Source organism: Cottoperca gobio, chromosome 3 (assembly GCF_900634415.1).
Source record: "Cottoperca gobio chromosome 3, fCotGob3.1, whole genome shotgun sequence".
NCBI classification, from domain to species: Eukaryota; Metazoa; Chordata; class Actinopteri; order Perciformes; family Bovichtidae; genus Cottoperca; species Cottoperca gobio.
The window spans coordinates 27646517-27668427 of record NC_041357.1 but is presented as its reverse complement, the minus strand read 5'-3'; the positions used below and the strand labels follow the sequence as shown (position 1 = coordinate 27668427).

The following is a 21911-nucleotide window of genomic DNA, read 5'->3' as shown; positions in this document are numbered from 1 at the left end:
TTGAAGAAGTAATGTTTCACTGGGACAATATACACACTATTTCTGCGGTGTAAATCATCTGTGTGGGACTCAGTAAATACTGTGACGTTTATACGTCAAATTGGTTTTTCATGTTGTTGTGTGTGAGTGTGTGTGTGTGTGTGCGCGCGTGCGCGTGTGCGTGCGACAGGGGAGGGGGGGGGGCGGTGTGGTGGTTAAAATGGTGCAAACCAAAAGCAGAGCCAGGTGATGTTATTCCATTAACTTTCCTAATTTAAGAATACACTGGAAATGTTGGGAGGATGATCAAGTTACTGCCAAACTAGATGTGTAACAGGGACCAGGCATGACGAGACGTGTCTGTCTTCTTTCTCACTTATTGTAAACATCTTAAAACATTTGGCCATCTTTATATGAAATGCTTATTATCTGTATTACCTTTTTACCAACAATGTTCAAATTTGCCATTCAGCTCTGTCTCCCACAACTGTTGTTTAAACAAATCACCCAGTGGGAGAAAAAGCACAATATGTCTTGGACAATTGATTAGCCTATATATCCTATTAATTATTATTATTAATAATAATAATTATATAGAATATTATATATAATAATATGATATATATATCTATATATTATATTTAATTATTATTATTAATAATAATTAATATTATTATTATGAAAGTAATGGTATAAAGCAGCAGTTTAAAGCAGATATATTTTTTACAGCTTCTCTGATGTCACTGTATTTCAGCTCACCGGACTGCGAATGAAAAAAAATAAAAAAGCCTCTCACTAATTAATATATATATATATATATATATATATATATATATATATATATATATATATATATATATATATATATATATATATATATATATATATATATATATATTTGATCGTTGATTATACTTGTTCTATTTCTGGGTTTGATGAAAGCCAGTCAATTAACCCCATGATTACTGGAAGAAGCGGAGCATCATCAGAGGCATGATAGCCTGCAGGGGAGAAGCTCTCTGCAACTTTATACAACTTGGTCCCTGGCTTCCCCTCCTCTTGAATGGCGTGTCGGTTCATTGTTGGGATTGCTACAATGTGAGAATACTAAGTAGGGGTGAAACCGTTCCCACGTGTGAAAATGGGGGAAATAATCCGACAGGAGAAGAAGCAGGAGAGAAAAGAGGAGGATAAGGTCTGTACCCTTCACTCCGACTTTATTACTGTTGAGCATTCAAGAAGCAGAATCCCGGGATGTTTGGGAAAATGCTTCTTATTACTGTCGTCATATCAATTTAACTTTTTTCTTCTCCAATGAAAATAAAAGCCATTGGCTACACATGAAGTATGAGGGCCCCGACTCACAGTTAAATTACATTTACTGCATTAAGTATTAAATACCTTTGCTTAGACCTAAACAAGTCAAATTAGCATGTCCACCCCCCCCGTCTAAAATCGAATTAATGCATAATTAGTATTTGTATATTTCTCTATCAATAGAAACTGACATAAGAATCGTATTCTTTGTCATCTGCAGAACACCAGCAACAGCGTCTCTGCCGGTTTATGCATATTTGCTCTAAAAGTAGATACGACATTTGTACTTCGGTGTGTTGGTGTCATCAGGGAGACTTTCAGTGGTGACTGAAAATAGTGCTAATATAAGACTAATGAATAACAAGAGTAAATCGTGGTTTCTTGTTTGCTTTCGACACTTTTGGGAACGGTAGGATCTAATGAAGTGAAAGTTAAGTCTGGCATCTGTGGCCCCGTAATCCCTTTATTATTGTAATTACCTGTGCAGCACAGTGTGCATGTTTCTCACAGGTACAGTCACGTATTCCAAAAAAAAAGGTAGCTAACATTATATGTGGTTGTTAAGTATTTAAATGTCGGGACATTTAAAAAACAAAAACATGCGGCGTAATGGCGTTGGATTAACCATGTGTTCCTATAATATAACAATTCATAGCACTGGCATAACTACAGCAGGACAACCTATACTGAGACATTTCAAAAATATGTATTCAAACTGTTTATATGAAATGCCATTTTTCCTGGCGATGTACTGGGTATCAGTTTACCCAAACTGCAAGTCTAACATATCGGGAGATTGGAAAGAGATTTGCTGCAGGGGCAGACTCGTGAAGAGACTTGGAGCTGTGGAGCAAACAGATTAGACACCTGCCCCTGGACAGTTCCGTGAACGCCTCTTAAATGCTACTGTATGTCAGACCACAAGGTGAAACCTAAACCTGCTGATAAAACACACTGCCAATATCACTGAGGGATTACTCAGAGGACCAAACGGTGCTCCGTATAAACAGCCTTCTGATAAAGCGTCAGTCTCCAACACATACGAGTCGGGGTCAAATTCAGCTCAAATGTGTAAGCAGACACCCTCTGTACTTGACCTGCACAGATCGTTCGTGGGGAGTGTGATCAGCGACACGGGTGTTGCCTAATCTGGTATGAAAAGTGGGTTGAAATAAAAGGAGGGCGTGTTTTGTTTGTTCACATCTGTGACTGAAATGTAGTCGGGCTGGATTCTCACTTTTCATCCTTCAACTTCAAAACCAAATCACATATCAGTGTGTTTCACAGGGGCCAGCTGTGTCTGGGACACTTTTATTCATATATATTATTGTATTTATTTCCCTATAGGGTTGTTATAAATAATCCCCCCTATAACAAATTGTTTATTCTTACCCTGATTTAGTTTTTTGTTGCAGAATGAATATTGGGCCTTCAGCTCTTTTTCATTAAGTTCCAAATGTAAAGAAGTGAGCGACTCTCCTTCAGTGAGGAGTTCAGTAACTGCTCATGGCTATTTAATCATCATCAGTTCATAAATGAGAAGGCTAATTAAGGACCCAAAGTTCTGCTTCAGTCTTCTGGTGAGACTGCACACGAGACCGGAGTTGACAGGATGTGTGTCGTGTTTGGGCGTAACAACTTGTAAAACTCATTTCATTTACTTTGAATCAAACAATCCACTTCTGAAATGAGTGTGTATCCACACACTTTTTGGAATGCAACAAAATAATAATAAAATACACCTCAAGGTAACATGAGTCTCAAACCTCTGGCACCTCCAAGCGTCGGTGTTAAGTGGAGTTATAAAACGGTCTTGAACACACAGTAAAGCGCCCCCCCAGATAAGGTGGCAGAGAGTGATTTACCACTGTTTTTTTGCACTTCACGGACTGTTTTTCTATTTCTCCGTAGAGTTCCTCTGGGAGAGATTACACGTGTAATTTTCAGCTGTGAGATGGTTTAAGTGTCCTCCCCCCAACATAAATAAAACATTTCTATGAAGAAGGGGGGAAAAAAAGGGGGGGGAAAAAAAACATTAACGAAGAGTGATGAACTATGAGGTCCTAGGAGGCCAGGGGTTGAGGTTGGGAGAATTGAGGGATTCAGTTCCAGTAGCAAATAATATGTTTATTTAAGTATCGTTGGATTATTAAATGTCATTATGCAAAACAAAAATTATCAAGGATGATTTTATAATCAGCCTACATGGTGCACAATGTTTCAACTGTATAAATAGGTTGTCTAATCTTAACATATGAATGACATGACACACACAAATACCCACAGAGCCCGACTCTGCGAGCACCTTGACTCCTTGAAAGGGGCTGCTCATTGACCAATCTGCTCTGACAGCAGTGTGGCGTGAGCTTCTGACCCGGAGACTGCAAAGGGTCTGTGTTCAGTGGCCATGTAAGGGCTGACTGGTGCTCACACGGTGTGTGTGTGTGGGGGGGGGGGTTCTGCCTTGCTCCGGAGAAGGTGACGTGCACACACAGACGCACACAGATACATGCGCAGGAGGGATTCAAACTCCACGCCAAAGCCCCTCAGGTATGCACAGCCACAGAGCAGTAAGTGTGTGCATCCAGTCTGGAGGTGGAGACACCGGCAGGTTCTTCCTCCCGTCACTCTGCACAGGTCCCGTCTGTATCCTGGGCCTGGCTCCTGCCTCACTCTGGTCACAAGGTGAGCAAGTTCAGCGCTCCAACTACCAAAAAAACATAATGCAGCATCCTCCTCATCAGGTTTCCTCACACGTGGGTATTAAAGATAAAATAACTTAGCAGCCATGTAGTATTGATTTCTCCCTACTGGGCTAAACCAGGATCAGCATCTCAGTCCATGTAAATTGGTTATATCGTAGATATGTTTTGTAAAGAAAGGGCATCAAGATATGTGCGATAATGCCCTATAACATTACAATGTGTGTGGTTGTGACGAAGATTGATGAACTGTTTTCTTTCAGTGACTTCAGAGGGTCCAGGAGGGAGGAGGGGCACCGAGCTGCCTGACTGTTTATTTACATTTGCCCTTTTTAAATGATCCCTTTCTTCTCAACATCTGCTCCACATTACCACACAGATATCTGTCCTAATGACCGCTATAATGCCTGCGCTCACACACACTTGCTCCAACATAAGCACCGACACATACACTGCCCGTACCATTAGCATTATCCACTGTTCATCTGGGACACTTTACCCTCTCCAAACCACCTTGCACAACAAATGGACCTTTTCTCACTGCTGGCCCTTTTGTTTGCTCCAAGCTTTCCACTTTTCCTCCCAGTTTGGTGTAGTCTGATGGATGCAAATGGGCACTTACTTAATTGGATCAGTTCCCAAGATGGAGATAAACGGGGCATTGCACCCCCCCCCCCCCTCCTCCCCTAAGTTATTTTGAGCCGTGCACAGTTCAGCGGTGTGTGGAGAGAACGTTAATGAGGAGGGGCAAGGAGACGCCGCCACTGCTGGACTCATTCAAAACTCTCTGCTCCAGACCGGCCCTCAACTCCCGCACAATGAGGGAAGGAAGCTGCATGGGCTCATGTGCCACGGGTGTCTCAACGGCAATTTAGTAAAGTGCCTGGTATAGTGATGCGACTCGCAAACTGTCCAATCAAGAAGCACCACACTGGCTGCTCTGGTTTTGGTACAAGCAGATAGCTGTTGGGTTTTGTCATTCAACACACAAATTAGATGGCAGCCAAATCTTAACATAAACATGGGAGGAAAACAAATCAGCTTAGTTCATGACTATGCCTGCTCATGTAACACTTGACACTTAAATGCTCCAGACACAGCAGATGATTACGGATGAAAAATATTTGGTAGTTTCTTTTTCTTCCCGAACGCCACCATCCATCCCCCCCCCCCCCCCCAAAAAAAAGGAAAAAAAAATCAAGCGGTGGCTGCATGCCAGTGGGAGTGTGTTGGCTGCTGCACCCTGATTAACAGGGTGGTTTACAGCCAACTCCAATAGGTAATCTCATCAGAGAGGGGCTTTAAACAGATAAAGACCACCCCTAACTACCCTCCTCCCCCCCTCCCTCTATAATGCCTCGAACTGCACCCCTTCCCACATGAGACCTCCCATCTAACGCACTAACTGAGTGCTGCTAATACCTGGAGGAGGCTAACACGGCCAGCCACAAACCAGGCTCAAATCTTCTATTGACCTCATTTTCAATAAAGGAGCCGTTTCCAGTCTGATGGATGATTTGTTGCTCTTGCATGGAAAGGCCATCTGGATGGAAGGATATGATCGCTGTAGTAGGTATGCATCACCTGCCAGCAAGGATTCTCTGTACGGACTTAATCTTGCAAGCTGCAGCTATAAGTCTATCTATGCGTCGCACTCGGGCTAATATGTTTAAACCCACACTAGTTTAAAAAGAGAGAAAGGGTAGAAGAAAAAAAAAAGAGCTAATTGAATTTAGCACCATATGGTCACTATTGGCTCCGTTTGTTTTTCTTCTCAAGTCAAACATGAGGTTATTTTGATCCAATATGAGTAAATCCCTGCTTGCATCTGGAGACATAACAGCAGTTCATTCAGTTATCAAAAGCTTTGTACCCGGGCCTCTTTGTTGCAGAATAAAGAGGAGGAATCCAAAACAAATCTGTGAAAGAGCTCTGGCTGTAGTAAAAAACCCTTGTCCCACACAGCCTCCTTTTTTTTGTTTGGGGAGCTCAGATTGGGTTCACAGTAGCTGCACTTTAAGTATAGAAAGATCTGATTTATTAGCTTGTCAGGGGAAGCATTGTTCAAGAAAGCAATCAAAAAGCACTTACCTAGCTCCTCTAAAATTACTGCTTTTTTCACTGGCTAATTTGTGTAACTCCCATGGAGAGGCTGGCAAAGAGTTTGATGAGGCATATAATGATGATTAATGAATTTATTGCCCTGCTGCTCATCAAACGGTTGTAGTATATACTTCTCTGCCTTTCTTCCAATGTGTTGCACAGGCTCCAGAGCGACAGAGGGGCAGAGATGAGATAGTGTGGCCCTCCTCCCCGATACCTCCCTTTGGCTGTTAACCTGACTGACCTGATGGGCATGAGAATGTAGAGGAGGGTCTGTTGGCAGAGCGGGAGCACAATGGACAGTTTAATAAAAGGTTAAACTGGAAACGTGAGTAAACCTGCTGCAAGGAACACATGCTCTCAACTTTCAGTCTCTGATCACTTTTGTGGGAAAAGCCAGGGGGTAACCAGATCCACATGGCTTCTTCTGACCTCCGCCACCGCCACAACAAACTCACACAGCCCCCCTCACCCCTCACCCCCACCACCGTGCACCAGCCTCAAAGAGAGCAAGAGAGAAAGAAAGCTGCTACAAAGTCTTAGTAATGAGTCAACAAAAATCAGCAAGTACACAATCTATGTTGGAAGCCCGGTGTTGGCGCACAGCATTATTCAGTTCAAACAAGGCCTGCTCTCAACACAAATGATGATTAATGACTGGTGGGTTTGTGTGCGTCGGTGGTAGTGTGCTTGTAAAGCGGTCACTATGGGGTCAAAAGCACTTCTACATATTTGCTAAATAAGCCCACCCCCTCTTTGCAGCCTGCTCCCATAACTCTGAGGTCACGCATCTCTCCGCTCAACATTGTATAGGATGTTTACAGTTGATTACACCCCATGCCTTCCTATCCCCTGCTCCTTTGGCCAACTGTGCTTGATTAAGTCCTTGCTTGTTCACCATTGCTGGCAACTAAAGCACGCATTGTTGCAACACCACCCCCCCCAAAACACCCCACACACACACACGCATCCCAACCCCCATCATCACCCTCTTTGAGATCAGCTCCCAGGATATGCCGTTTCTGCATTCACTGATTCATTAGGTTGGTCCCTTAAATACATCAAAGAGCTTGTTCTCTCCCACAATAAACCAATAAAAGCAATTATAACCCCATATCGTCGAGGCAAAGTTGATCTCTTGGGTGTTAACGTTAGATAATGAAAGAGCTTGATGACATAAGTTTTCAGAGAAAGCTGGCTTTCTGTCTCTTTCTAGTGTGCGTACGCTTTCACTGATGGTGGTTCTTTCTAAGAGTGCAAAATAGCACATGCCACAGTTTCCCCCCTCAAATAACATGCATGTAATTTCCCCATATATCATAACCCTAGAATTTGTTAAAATTAGAAGCCATATAAAAGTCTTTGCAACTATAGTGAGAAGCCCAAGCGACTGTATTGGTGCTTTGGCTCTCGTGCGTTTAACGTTAAATGTAACCAGTTAAAGTTCTTTAAATATTCATGGCCCTCCCTCGCTCTCTCCCTCCCTCTGTTTGACAGAGTGGTTGGAGAGGTTTAGGTGCAGGCCGATCCGGCTCTGATAACCTTTTTCCGCTGGCACAGTGGAGATGAAATGCATTTGTCAAAAAGGAGAAATTGAGATTCACTCGGTGCTGCCTGATATTGCTTTCATTCCCTTTTTCTCAAAACAAGCGACGGCAACCCAATCAGGGGAATCGGCATATGCAGATCACGGCGATACATTTTTCATGAGCATGTTTCATCATAAAGCAGAAGAAAAAAGGAGGAAGGGGAAAGTGGTTATTAAACAAAAGATGGAATCAACAGAGTGAAAAATGGCGTAGAAGATGAAGTTTCTAAGTGGGTGTTTTGCTTCACAAGTCGTTTCAATTCTCTGACAATTGTGTGCATATATTACGACTTATTGTACCGGATACAGTATACTAACCTCACATTATGCCGTTTGGTAGTATTTTCAGAATGTACGTCTTCAGTGCCACATGTTCAAAGAAGTGTAATTATTATTGGAAACACATTGAGCCATCGGTCAGCAGGTTCACTCACATATATCACCAATACGTTATAATCACGCTGTCTGTCGCCTGTGGGAATCCTGCAATTTTAATGAATGATGCTTCATCTTTCATACACATGAGCTTTAAGTCTCTGCATGTGGAGCAGACCTCGTTCTAACAGCATTTGCAAATACTTTTCATGGATTATTTTAGCCTAACAGGTGCAGGACGGGTGGAGTTTGTCCCACAGGATGATTAGAGGTGCAGTATGTAAGGATGCTTATAAGAAAAGTTACTTTTTTTTACCTTTTGCCCGACAACTTATCTGACAGCCTGACTGATGCAGTAAACTCTACATATCAGAGAAGTACAATTGTATCCACTTTGAGTATGTGTATTACATACCAGAGTAAATAAAAGTGTGACTTAAGATGTGAACAGAACGTAATCAGTCAATGGGAAAATGTAGAAAATGTTCAACTCATTAAGCACAATAAATATACCTTTGAGCATTTAGCCTCCATCGGCTCCAGCAGAGTGAAGAAGAGCATAGCCGAGCGTTTGCTTGGAATAAACCGAAACTGCTTTAACTGCGTCCCGACGTGCCAGCGCACTAGCAGAGGACGACTGTAATATCTCCTTCAGTCCTTGACCTGGCGACTGACTCACAAATGCATCAACTTCATTAGCAGGTCACCAGTCATTAGTAAATACATGAGTATTGACACTCGCATACACAGTAAAAAACCTTAAGCACATTATCTCATCGACAAGAGCCGCGTTACCTACAAAGGCTACAGAGTTGATGAGGGGTCGCCCAACCAATTACAACTGTTCCACCTGAAGCAGTCAATAGCAAGTAAAACCCTGATTCATTATCAAAAGTGCATGGATAAAAATGCAAAGAAAAAAGAGAAAAAAGAAGATATATGGACCGGCGTAATATGCCTACAGCTACACTTCCTAGTTTGTGTGCATAATTGCTTTAATGTGGGCTATTAAGCCTAAGTGGATATGATTTTACTGTCTGCCCTACATTCAGTATGATCGCTGCCTTGATCAATACTTATGATTTGTAAGTCACCAGCCATCGATGGCATAGTGCGATAGTTGAGCGTTTGACCTTGTGAGGAAGAGCTCTCTCCTTGTTCTCGAGACGATCAACGGGCAACGCGGATGCTGGAGGACAAAGAAGAAAAACCACAAACACAGGTGCACACTGCAAACACACCGGACAGACGGATGCACTTTACCTTGGTGTGACTTTAACAAATGATGGCCACCTCTTTGCTCACACATCTGTGAACATGCATCACACAATGAGTCTCTTGGAACATTACAAAGGTTCATATGAGCAGGTATAATATGGCAACATGCATAATAAGTCTGGCTGCGGAACAATTCATAATATGAGGAAGGGAACATTCTGAGGCTTTGACTGATCATCCGGCCTATACAGTCTTTCTCAACACAAGGCCTGTTTAGGACGCTTCGGCGTGTATGGAAGTGACACACACAAACACACACACACACGCTTCAGATTAGACGTTGAGCCTGAGTGACTTAAACAAGAAAAGATAACTCGTCGTATGGTGACAGACGGATAAGCAGAGCTATCTCGGGCTGTAATCTTGAAATAGTTTGAGACACTTTGTGTTTTGGCAACAGACGAACACGACATGTGATCTCCCCCTCAATGAATGAGCAATAGTGTTTTAAGAGAGAGGGATCTGTTTTTGATTCGTGTTGTGTCATGTTTTTACCGTAGGCGATCAGACACCAACATCTGGCACGATCACCCCAAAAATCCAACAGTAATGTCACCGTAAGACGATACGAGACACTAAACACGTGAACACTACAGGTAAATAGCCTTCGCACATTGCAGGTCTGTGAGTCATCTCTCTTTTCTGGCTTCTTTTCACAGTTGGATAAAAGTGAGTCAGCGAATGCATAGGTGCTGATCTGTCTTCTCAGAACATTTTAGATGCACTTGCCTGCGATCAACACAGAAAGCCTCAGAGACAAAGAGCTCCCGGCCTGATCAGACGCTGGCCAATCAGTTGTTGATAAAGATCTCCTGTGTGCATGTCTACATGTGTCTGCATTCACCCGTGCATGTGTATTTCACAACATTGCATGTGTTCACACTTTGAAACGCAAGCATCAAAGACTTTACTTATAAGTGGTGTTTAAGATGCATACATCATTTAAACCTCTCCCCGTCAGTCATATGTGATATCCAATGCTGCATTATTCTTGTGTCAACTTGTCCAGACTCTCATGTTTCTAGTCAAGACAAGTCTGACCGCAGGCATTTCTTGACCAGCAGCTGGAGCAAAGTCGTGCAGGATTCCGCCTTCGCCGTCTGTACGGTTGAACGAGGCCGAGTCTAAAGGAAGCAGGACCAGAGGCACCGAACACAACACAATGATCAAGTGCTGGTAGCATGAGTAGCCAGAGTACACAGGGCTATTAGATGTGAGCGATACGGTTGAAGTTACTCCCGTGAACTTTGCCGTGACTAGACGCTTGGTACTGTTTTTGGGGGGGTTCTTGGGGGAAACCACTTGAGTTGGGGGGGGGCGTGAAGGGGGTGTATGGTCTAACAGTGGATATGCATCCCAGCAGCCACACAACTCCCCTCCTTGTTTCCAGTTGGATTCCACTTATAAGTGCTTCCATTCTTTCCCCTACTGAGCAGAGGCAACACGTGTTCGTGACCACACTCCCCCCTCGGTCGCTCACCCTCTCACTCCCTTTCCACCAAACCCAGTGATTAACACAAACCCTGGCTGACACTTGTTTGTGCTTTTAATTGTGTCTGGATGTTTTGTCTCTTGCGAACACATACATTAGCATTTCTCTGGCACAGTGCAATCACTCCTTCGACCACAACACCGTGCAGACGGAGTGCAGGAAATGACCACGTGCGATCACGTTCGCGTATTTGGCTTCGCTCGGCTCCTGCACGGTCTGCCGCTAACGCTGTGTTGGCTTGTTTAGTAAGTGCTCTTTGTAAGCGCAATTTCATTCCAGCCCAGTGCGGTGAAGGTAAATCAAATTATAGAAACGATGCTTCCAAGTAATGTCGATGGTGTCCAACTATTATAAAACAAATGAAACACAGACTACAAGGGGAAACTGACGATACATTGTTTGATAATTAATATAAAAAGTGTGGGATGTGCACACGCTACCGCTCTTTCTACCTGCGTGTGGTTATCAAAGACTTTACAGTAACCCTGAAATGATTCGGATTGTCAGAACGCATTTAGATGTTTCTCATTTTTCTCTCACTGATACAACACGAGCCACAAAGAAAACCTCCTACTCTTCAGGCCTCTCCACACACTGCGAACAAAGCAGTGGCGTGCCAAGGATTACACTGTAAAATATGCATGTCCCAATGAAATATGTATATAGCCGTGTGTCATCAATGACATGGCTTCTACAAAGGCTGTACCGAGTACACAGGAACGCATGTTTCTCTGATTCTATTCCCTTGACTTTAATTGGTGTAGACACAAGAAAAGACTCATCTGGGGGAATAATTAAGCCCGACACCAATGTATTTGGTGTGCATCTTAACACGTTTCACTGAACCACTCATTTACTTTATTTGAATAACTCCAAGAATGGTAATAAAAAAGCATGCAATGAAAGGAGGCTCAGCGCGCCAGCCAGTATTGTTTCTGAATTAAACGCCCCGAATATCTTCAGGAAATAAGATTGTTTTCCTGCGGATGGGGGCCTAATCTACTCAGTCATGGTGGTTTGAAGAGGGAATGTTTTCAAGTTTTAACAGGGTTGGTTCCAGCATTCCCACCACCACCACAGCGATCTAACTACGAAGAGGGGCTTCTCTTTCTCTCGCTCCGCCACCAAAGGGAAAGGAGGTTACATGGATGAGCTGTAAATTACACCCTGGAACAGCCTAAGCAAACCAGCTCGGATGCCAAGGACCTGTGAAGTGTCACTGCTGATTAAATGATATTCATCAAGATGAACACTGAATCATACGCGTACAGTATATTGAAACTTTGTCCTCTAAGCAGAGATTAAGAAAAAGGCTTTTTTGGATTCATTACAAGAACTAAGCCCAAGGCTATAGGGCCAGCAGATAATCTCCTCCCGACTCAGACTCCCACAATCAACACAAAAGCATTAGAGCCATAACAGTTTGACAACAGTCAAGTACAAGAGGGTGCAACCAGAGGGAAGCCATGTTAGCTAGTTGCCTCTAGCTGCTTGGCTCTGGGTCTCAGGTGTCTGCTTCTCTACAGGTATGCGTTACCATAATAGAGTAGTTAAGAGAGCCTCTTGTCGAGGGCCCTTCCCTCCTGTCTCGGCACACTGACTCCAGTGTGAACAGGGGTGCCTGGCCGATTTAGCGCAGTCTTGTTAGATTGAGTATTGCACAATGGAAACTGTCATGCGGCTTGTAATGTGTAATTGAACTTGGAGCCATTTTGCTTGAGAATATTCAGACCCGGCTCGATTGGATTTCACTTGGAAACGCCGACAGACATCCCCGCACACTGTTTGCTCAAAGGCTCTTTTTTTCTTCTTCCAGGGAGGGAGCAGGGAGCACAGGCTGGGGAACGCTTCTCAAGAGTCGCTTTTCCAGAATGGCTACATGTCCAGTAGCGTGTGCAGCGTTCTCTTATGTCCCCAAAACCCACAATCAACCCCACGCCCTCCAACCCCCACACTGCTTTCTCACAACCCACCCCACCCTCGCTGGGACTGTTTTGTCCTCTGGAACTTTCATTATGCGAAGAGGATAAAAATACAGCACCCTGTGAATTTATGGTTCCTTCTGAGTTGCCATTGAAAATATGAACTTTTCAGACGCTCTGAAACCAAAGTAAGAAAACAGAGCAACCACAGCGTTTATACAGCGTCACCGCAACATAGAGGCCTACAGTCACTATACTCACACTTACAGCAACTTGGTATTAAAGGCGCAGACACTTTAGGCACACACACACCATAAGTACACATTGATATAAGCATATAAACATTTAAACATAGCCACATGTGTCCATGTGTGGATGATAAGCATTCTGTAGCAGAATGAAAACATCCACATGTCTGCACGCAGGAGAAACACAGACGGACAGTTACCGTAATCCATTCTGTCCTCTTGGATATGATATGTTTGTTGACTATGCCAGTTTTAAAGGACAGTCCGTATATCTTATTCCTTCCCAGTGTAAATCTCTTTCTACCCATTTCAACCTCAGACACTGATGACACATCCTTTTAAACATCCCTTTCTCCCGCATGGACATATGACTCAATGATAATGACAGTATTGAGCGTTTTATAGAGTCATAATTACAATCATCTAATCCTCCATTCTAGGGAGTTTATGTCCATCTCCACCTTTCTTTCTTTCTCCCGCTCTCTCTTTCTCACTGACAGCTGCTTTTCCTGGGAAAGTGCCTCTTTTCTCAGACGATAATCTATTACCGTCCCCCCATCGCTTACATGTAGCAACATGGTGAGTCAGCGCTGTAATTCCGTCATTAGCTGGATAATGTGTGTGCTGTCTGTGTGTTAAAACTCTAAGTGCCAGCTTTGGTGTGACCTGGGGGCAGTCTGTGGGTTTGACTGATGCCAGTCTACCCACCAAGCGTCATTTGAGCTCTGCAATAGGTTTTGTCCGGCTCACTTTGGCCTAGATTGGCTCAGAGCATCGGGAACTTCACGTGTGTGTCGATTAAATGCTGCTTCTCTTTCTACTGAACACAAATGGTCCTGGAAGTAACACGTTTTATTTTGGACTGAAGGTTTTAGAAGCTATAAATTAAACCTGGAGTATTTTAAGTAATACATGATGGGATTCTTATTAAGTTTCTTCTGAGTATATGAAAGCTGTCTCGCACTCACTGACACAGGATTCACACCAGCACACAGTAACACCTCCAGCCACTTTCTCCACACACAGCCGTTACAGGGGAGCGTTCACCACAGCGCCTGCCAGAGACAGACACCTCTAAATCAAAAGTGGAATGACAATAAAACACGGGTTGTATTACGCCAATACTTTAAGATACAAAGAAAGACACAGCCAAATTGATAAAACATGTCTCGGCTCAGTCCCCACCTGTCTTTTTCCAATAACAAACCCGCACAATTAAGTTCTAAACTCTGCCCTAAATCTTCCAGGACGCATGTTTAAAGAGTCCCTGCAGGCAGGCAGACATTTGCTTTTGATTGCCGCGTGAGGAAGAAGAAGAAATAAGTTTGTGTCTGAGTTTTTATTAAGAATGTTTTATGCATTTGAAACGTTTTATGTGTTGAGATGCAGAGAAGAAGTCACACGCACACAAGTTTCTCCTCTCTGCCTGTGTGCGTGTGTGTGTGTGTGTGTGTGTGTGTTACATTCAAACACCGTTTTCAATCACAGATGAGCTCCTACCAGCCCATGACAAATCTCCACCTGTGTGTGGGATCAGTGTTGTTGTACATGTGGGAGCTCGCCCTGATCCCACAGCCTATGCACTATCACCTACCACCTGAGGCCCCACCTGACTGACGGAGTGACTGATGGAGAATCTCACCTGACAAAAAAGCATCAGGTGATTGATCACCGAGGCTCACCTGAGCACCCGAGGGGGCCTCAGCGTGCCAAAGACTGCGGGCCCCAAGGGGGTGCACCTTTCCTAGGCTTGTCCACCTGACACCCTGGGGCAGATTCCCCAGCACATGGATCTGTATGGTCATCCCCACTGCTACAAGTACGTACACAATCTCTCGCTGACTGTGTGATAGAAACCTAAAACATATACTGTACACCCCGGGGACGGGAAAATTAATTAGACACTAAATCATTTATAGTTTGAGACAAGTGTCTTTACTGTTGATCTTGAAAAGAGCCAACTGACGAAGCAGGTCTTGGAAATAACCTTGGGCGGTTTTACTGACTAGTCTGAGAAATAGGATTTCGCCTCATTAAAAATAAATTAGGCCATTTCACGCCGTATGAGAGCAGAGACAATTGCGCAAAAGGAAAGGACAATTAGCGCACAATCAATCCCTCTCTTTCGGTTTCCTTTTTTCTCTCTCCTCTCATTTTGTTGTTGCTTTTTTTTTTTTTGCACCATAATGAATGCTAGTAGAGGAACACATAAACCATGAGATCCTTGGAAGACGAAGGCAGACAAACCCCCATCTCGCTCATAGCTATGTCTGGATTGCCTTCTGCGCTGAGATAGGAGTCAACATGTTTAGCGACATCAAAAGAAAACCTGATACCTTAAGTATAAGAAGATTAACACTTGCAGTGATCTTGAGCTTAGGCTTCTCCAGGACTTTCAACAGACTGTGCCAGAAGGGACAATTACCGATGAATTGGCACCAACATCTCGTAGTTATTTAACAAAATCTGGCACAGTGTATAAGCTCTCGTCCTTAAGACTTCCTTTCAAGTCTGGCCCCGGTATCAGAAGGCTAACAGATTGGAGAATGTGACGAGAGCCGACAGCAGAGGGAATCTGCAGGAACACTGAAAGACGGAGGTGGGGAAATAAAATAAAAAACAACAAGCAAGCAAGACAGAAAGAAAAACAAAGGAGACAAAGAAGCAACCAAAGAAACAAAAATCGTATCACTCAGTAGACATTTTATTTCCTGACTTTAGGGCTGTGTGACATCGCAGGGAGGATATTTGTGGTGTGTCAAGCTCAGTGGTGTGTGTGTGTGTGTTTACTGTGTACCTCAGTGGACTCAATATGACAACTTTAGGAATGTGACATTGTGTAAAACAAATGCCGACAGTCTGACACAGAGCCATAGCTGCGTGCAAAAACACACACACACACACACACACACACACACACACACACAAATTCAAAATACTTTTTAAATCGCATAATAATTTAAATAGCATATTATTTCATGTTTATTGCTATTTAGAGTAATTTATAAGACTTAAGTGTCCCACATACACAAATTCAGATAGCGAACACCTGTAAGAGATGTTGCGTTGCCACAAGCGCTCTGCTAATCCTTACCTTGAGCACCACACACTCACCACAGGACTTCTCAGGGTTTATAAAGTACACAACTCTTTACACATATATCACTCTCTATTAATCCAAAGTACATACTGTATGCTTGTACCTACAACGATTTTGTACAGCAAATGTAATCTGCCTGTCAGAGGGGATGCCAAAAGAAGAAGCCGCATGGGGGAGTCATCGACGAGCTCCTCAGACAAAGACGTCTCCTTCCCTGCAGGAATCTCTGAAAGCGCTCTAACAATTCACGTCCAGAACATACGAGCAGGAGCAACAACGCGGGTGAAGTTTGTTAACAACTCTAGATTTAACTTTCCCCTTTTACTGTTGCACTAAGACACATTTTTGACCCTTCACACATGTTTTAAAGTATGTAAAAAATACTCTGCTATGTCATTTTATTATTTAGTTTAACATGGTTTTGAAAAAGGGGCTGGAAGCACATCAGCTCTGGATTTCAGAGAGATTGTGCCATACTAAGAGGAGGAGTCTGTTGAGCACCAGAATCAGCGACTAGCAGACGTTTCAGAATGCTAAGTGTAGTTAGCATGTTGTATTTGTTTGTTGGACGTGAAACCTACAATAACATCCAGTGGGAGTTTGTTCCAGGGTCCAAAAAAACGACACTCTACCATGTTTTCTGTAGTCACGGGGCAATGTAGGGAACATAAACATGAGATATACACATTGTTTGAGTGGAGGGGATCTTTAAAATGTAATGAAATGATGCTCATAGGGTGGAAATCCTGGAGATTTCTCACTCAACTCTGCAACTCTATTGAGCTTTTAGCCTCTTTCAGTTCACGCCGTTGGTTTCATAAACCACACATTTATCTATGGTTCGGTTTCTGTAAGCCTTTTCCAGAACAACAACAACAAGTACCCACTGTACACCGAGTGGTAAACATACAGAGTTAGCAACTAACTGATATAAAAGATTCACACATCCAGCCAGGAGCTGCTGGGGGAGAAAAAAAAAATGGATCTCCACACTTTTCCATGAATTTCCTTCCGCTACATAATCATCTCACTACTTTCTGCATCGGCACTAAACGTTGAATGTAAATGAGTTGCACATGAACTTCGAGGAGACGTTGTTGCTTCGCTAATGAGTAAGTCGTCTGTCATCTCTCGTAAGTCGTTGGCTTACATCCAATTGTTCTTAAGACACACAATCTAAACCATCAACTTGACTTTATTACCAAACCGCAGGATTTCTGAGACTCCCACCCTGCATTTTTTAAGAAAGCTGTGAGTGATCCGACGCAGAACTCCAAGACATGGTAAAGATAACAGGTGACAAGACAAGCGGCGCCGGTTCGTTGTTGGATCTAGAGGCTGCCTTGGGATACTGTGACAGACGTTGGATTCTGACACATCTCCATGGTGGATGGGAAGGAGCAGGAAAAGTGAGTGATTTGGCGTTGTTTGGGAGAAATTCCCTCCAGTCATAGTGCTCTCTCATTCCCTAACCCTCTCTGGAGCGGGTTTGACAGATAGACGGAGGAGACGTGACCTGAAACAAGCGGCTGTTTGATCATCTCCATACCGCTTTCATTCTGTCACAAAGATCTATGCAAGATCACATAATATTAAAAGAGATTTCAGTATTATTAAAGTGACAATAAGCTCACTGGTGCCAATGCATTATACATCAATAACTCTGACAAAATCTATTTTGTAAATAAACTGATGAGCCAAGGGAAGAAAGAGAAATTGTGATCAGTCTCAAGAAGGGTATAATGTAGGCCATAGAGAGAGAGAGAGAGTGTGTGTGTGTGTGTGTGTGTGTGTGTGTGTGTGTGTGTGTGTGTGTGTGTGTGTGTGTGTGTGTGTGTGTGTGTGTTATAAAGACAGGAAGAGAGAACATTCAAGTAGATCCAAAAGTGTCAACTGCAGTAAAAACACTTTTTTCCACTCTCCAAGCCAACCACAAAAGGTTAAGACCACTATGTGTGTGTGTGTGTGTGTGCGTGTGCGTGTGTGTGTGCGTGTGCGTTTGCGTGTCTGCATGCGTGCGTGTGTGCAGACAGGCCTTTGTGAGACTATATGATTTCATTTACAGACAGTGGGTAAACAGTATTTGTGTTTTTGTAAAGGAACCCATGTATTGAAACAAATCTGCATCTCTTTACAGAAAAATACACACACACAAACTGACACACTCACTCACACACACACACACACACACACACACACACACACACACACACACACACACACACACACACACACACACACACACACACACACACACATCAATGCTGTCCCAACACCTCATAAAGTCAGAGACCGCCCACGCCCAAACAAATTTAAAACAATCACGAGGGTTTGGCAGCAGCAGACTGCTCTAGTCATTCCTCTGGTCTCAATGACAGCTTGCCCTGCTCACCTCATCCGTCTGCCCTCGATAAAGAGCGGCCTTATGGGCAGGCTCAGCGCTCCCCCCTCCACTGGCCCCCTAGACCTTCTTCTGACAATTTAGGCATGGTGTGGATACTTTTATTGCCAATCACTGTAGCTGGGGACAAACTCACAAACAACTTTCAAAAGTAACTTTGACACCAACACTTTCAAAAGAGAACAGAAACCCTGCTCGTTCAAACATCTCATTTACAAATCATGAATCTCAAATCATTTTGCTAACATCTTTTTGATATTAAGATGATATTAAGGTGTTTTTTGTAACATTGTTTGGACTAGCGCAGACTTGATTATCTCATGTCCCTCAGGTTTACAATAACTCCAGCAGCATAGTCAATTTAAATCCCAAAAAGAAAAGAGTAGAGCTAAAACATATCCCTGTATCCCCAGGATAATTATATAATAGCAATAATACCTAACCTATACACCCTCTAATATATTCCTCCACTGTGACCTCCCACTACAGATCAATGTTTTATGGCTTTGTTGATTTATACCACAGTGAACAGTGACAAGACATCCAGGGCAGTGAGGGAAGCAAGTCTGCCAAGTCATCACTAAGGCCCAAAACCCTCAGCCAGGTCACTACTCTCCAGTTCTCCTTCTTCTTTTAGCCACTGACACGTTTCTATTCATCCACGCAAACGTGTAATCAAATAGATAGATGCAACTAATCACTTACTATTTACTGACACACACTTTTAATCCCTCTATTTCTGACAATCACATATGGAAACACTCAGACACATGTACATTTTTACCTCTCCGCCTTAGGCACACATGCAGGGACAAATAAATGAACACACCCTAACATAAGCCTCTCAGACTCTCCTCCGCTGCTGTACCCTGCTGCAGCCGTCTTAGCCAGGATTTACGCAGCCCAGTCACAGCGTCTCCATTAATTGCTGAAAGTGACACCATGCACGGTTATTACACGATTACGACATGACAGCTCTCGTTTTTCACCATTAAGAAGCAGACGGGCCTCTGCTCAGCTGCAGCAGGGTGTCAGCACATGGGAGTGAGTCGGCAGGAAGACAGGTTGCGCTGCGAGGGCCGCGGCCGCAGCATGGGGTTTCTTAGCTAGCTTATGTGTTGGCAGGACACTGGGGCGACTTTAAGACATTCACCATCTCGCAAATGTCTCAAACTGCGCTCGATATACAAGAACAGCAATTTGACCAGCCAACTACACTCACATAAAAGTCACAAAAACAAAGCCAGAGTTATTTTTTTAGAAAGAGAAGTAAGAAAGGTAGCTAAGTACTTGTAACCCTAGCGAGGGCATAAAAACACACGGAATACCTTTAATAATATATAAATACGTTTTGGCAACTCGCACCCTGGAGAGGTCGACTCAGCACAATCATCAATAATGTGCATTCACGATCATAGTCCCCTTGCCAAAAAAATTAACATCGTCATTAAATGGCATCATTATGTCCTCACTTTTCACTACAATTATGAGAGAAAATAGATCCGGCTTGCGGTTCTATTAATTGCCCACTTGAAGCAAAGACGTCAGGGCCGTATGGATTTTCTGCCAAGGAAGTCGTGTGTGGCTGTCCCTCTCCTGATGCGAGAGGGTGTGGGGTGGGGGGGGGGGGGGGGGGGCTGCAGGAGAGGATGTGAATAATGCATTACAAGGTATGAGGCTGGTAAGGAGCCGGGGCTGTGGGAATTTAAAGGCATTTGTGTTTGTCACACAAATCAGGAAGTCTCGCTGCGCTTGGAGGCAAATCTGAACTGACGGCTGAGAGCGGAGGATGACACCACCTTTTCCAGAGAACTCGGGCCTGAGAAGGAAGCAGTTGACGAGAAAGTGAGAGAGGAAGCGTGTATGTGCTTGATGGGAAACAGAATAGGAGAGAAAGAGATAGGAAGAGTGAAAGGGAGCAATGTCAGCCTTTCTGAGAGAGGTCAAACACAACTGAAATGTTTGCACAGTAAATGGTCCAATCATGGCTGAATAGATGAGATACACCAGTGAGCACAATACACACACACACACACACACACACACACACACACACACACACATCAAATTAACCTGAATATTATCTCCGCACAAAGATTCCTCAATTTCTTTGTATTATTGTTTCTGCTGCTGTTATCCACAGTGACTTACAGTACAGTGAGCGCCCGCAGGTCTTCAGAGTCACACTCAAGCACACTTAAACACGTGCATGAGGTTGATATTTGACCTTTGGCTTTTGGGGATCAAACTGACCGATTATATTAGGCGCACGGTGATCTTTTTAATCTCAACTCACACTCCTGCCTCCCATGTTACAGATGATATCTGTCAGAAATAGATACCCATGATTCAACATTTACTAGCAGCTACTCGTATGCATGTGAGACCTTCAGATGAATGAGACCAATGCTAAGGTCAGACATACTAAAGATAAAAGCCATTGACCTCTGCTCAGGGAGAGATTCTCTTCCTGCCTGGCATGCTGTGCTGCTCTGTGACTTGTCTGTCAATGGGAATGTGTGAGAGTGTGTGTGTGTGTGTGTGTGTGTGTGTGTGTGTGTGTGTGTGTGTGTGTGTGTGTGTGTGCGTGAGTCTCTATAAGATCATTTGTGCGTCACTGTGTGTGTTTATGTAGCAAGGGTCAACTTGAGCTCCTCGTATAAGCCTGTAAGGCGTGTCTGAGGTAGTCTGGAGATGGAGGTTTGTCTTAAAGATTTTCACCTTGCCTGCTTTGGAAAGGGGGACATGGTGGGGATATGGGAACGGACAACTGGGTGCGTGTGAAGTTTGGCTGTTGCCCTGCCACTGATGAAGAGGGTGAGGAGGTGCAGACAGACAGGAAGCAGATCACACTTTGAGAGGCAGAGCCCAGACAGTCTCAGCCCTTTTTCACCCCCCCTGAGAGCATTGACTTACTTTGACCCTGCTTTGTAATTCCAACCAGTATATACATAAACCCTCAAAGCTCTATTTAAACTTTACTTTACTTTTACTTCCATGCAATGGAAGATGCAAACAAACAAGGGAAAGCAACAGCAAAGTGTGGCTGGTTTTTTCTGAATGGAATTCTCATCGTTTATCTCTGGCCAGTGTCGCTGCTGCTGCAGGCCAGACCATCAACTCACGATGAAGCGTCCATTGTGTCAAAAATGTGGAAAATGTCCAACTACTCTTCTGGAGAGTTAAATGTGTTACTTGCCTCGCTGCCGACAGAAGATTGCATGATATTTAAGGTAGTGGCACAAAGGCTCGGCTGCCAAGCTGAGGCTGACAGACACATACCAGACCTTCACTTAAAAAGCCGAGTCAGGGGTTAAGTGGTCATGGAAAAGAAGGCAGGGAGCCGCCGCTAAAGTTATTAGGCAGCATAGTTTCTCTCGTCAGCAAGTGGGAGGTGAGATCTGGT

At 43.7% G+C, this 21911-nt stretch overlaps 1 long non-coding RNA gene across 3 annotated transcripts in view; it reads right to left on the bottom strand.

Annotated features, from left to right (window-relative positions):
• The window catches only part of LOC115006216 (uncharacterized), a 214178-nt gene that overhangs the window by 110161 nt on the left and 82106 nt on the right, over positions 1–21911 (bottom strand). The gene's annotated exons all lie outside the window — the stretch shown is intronic.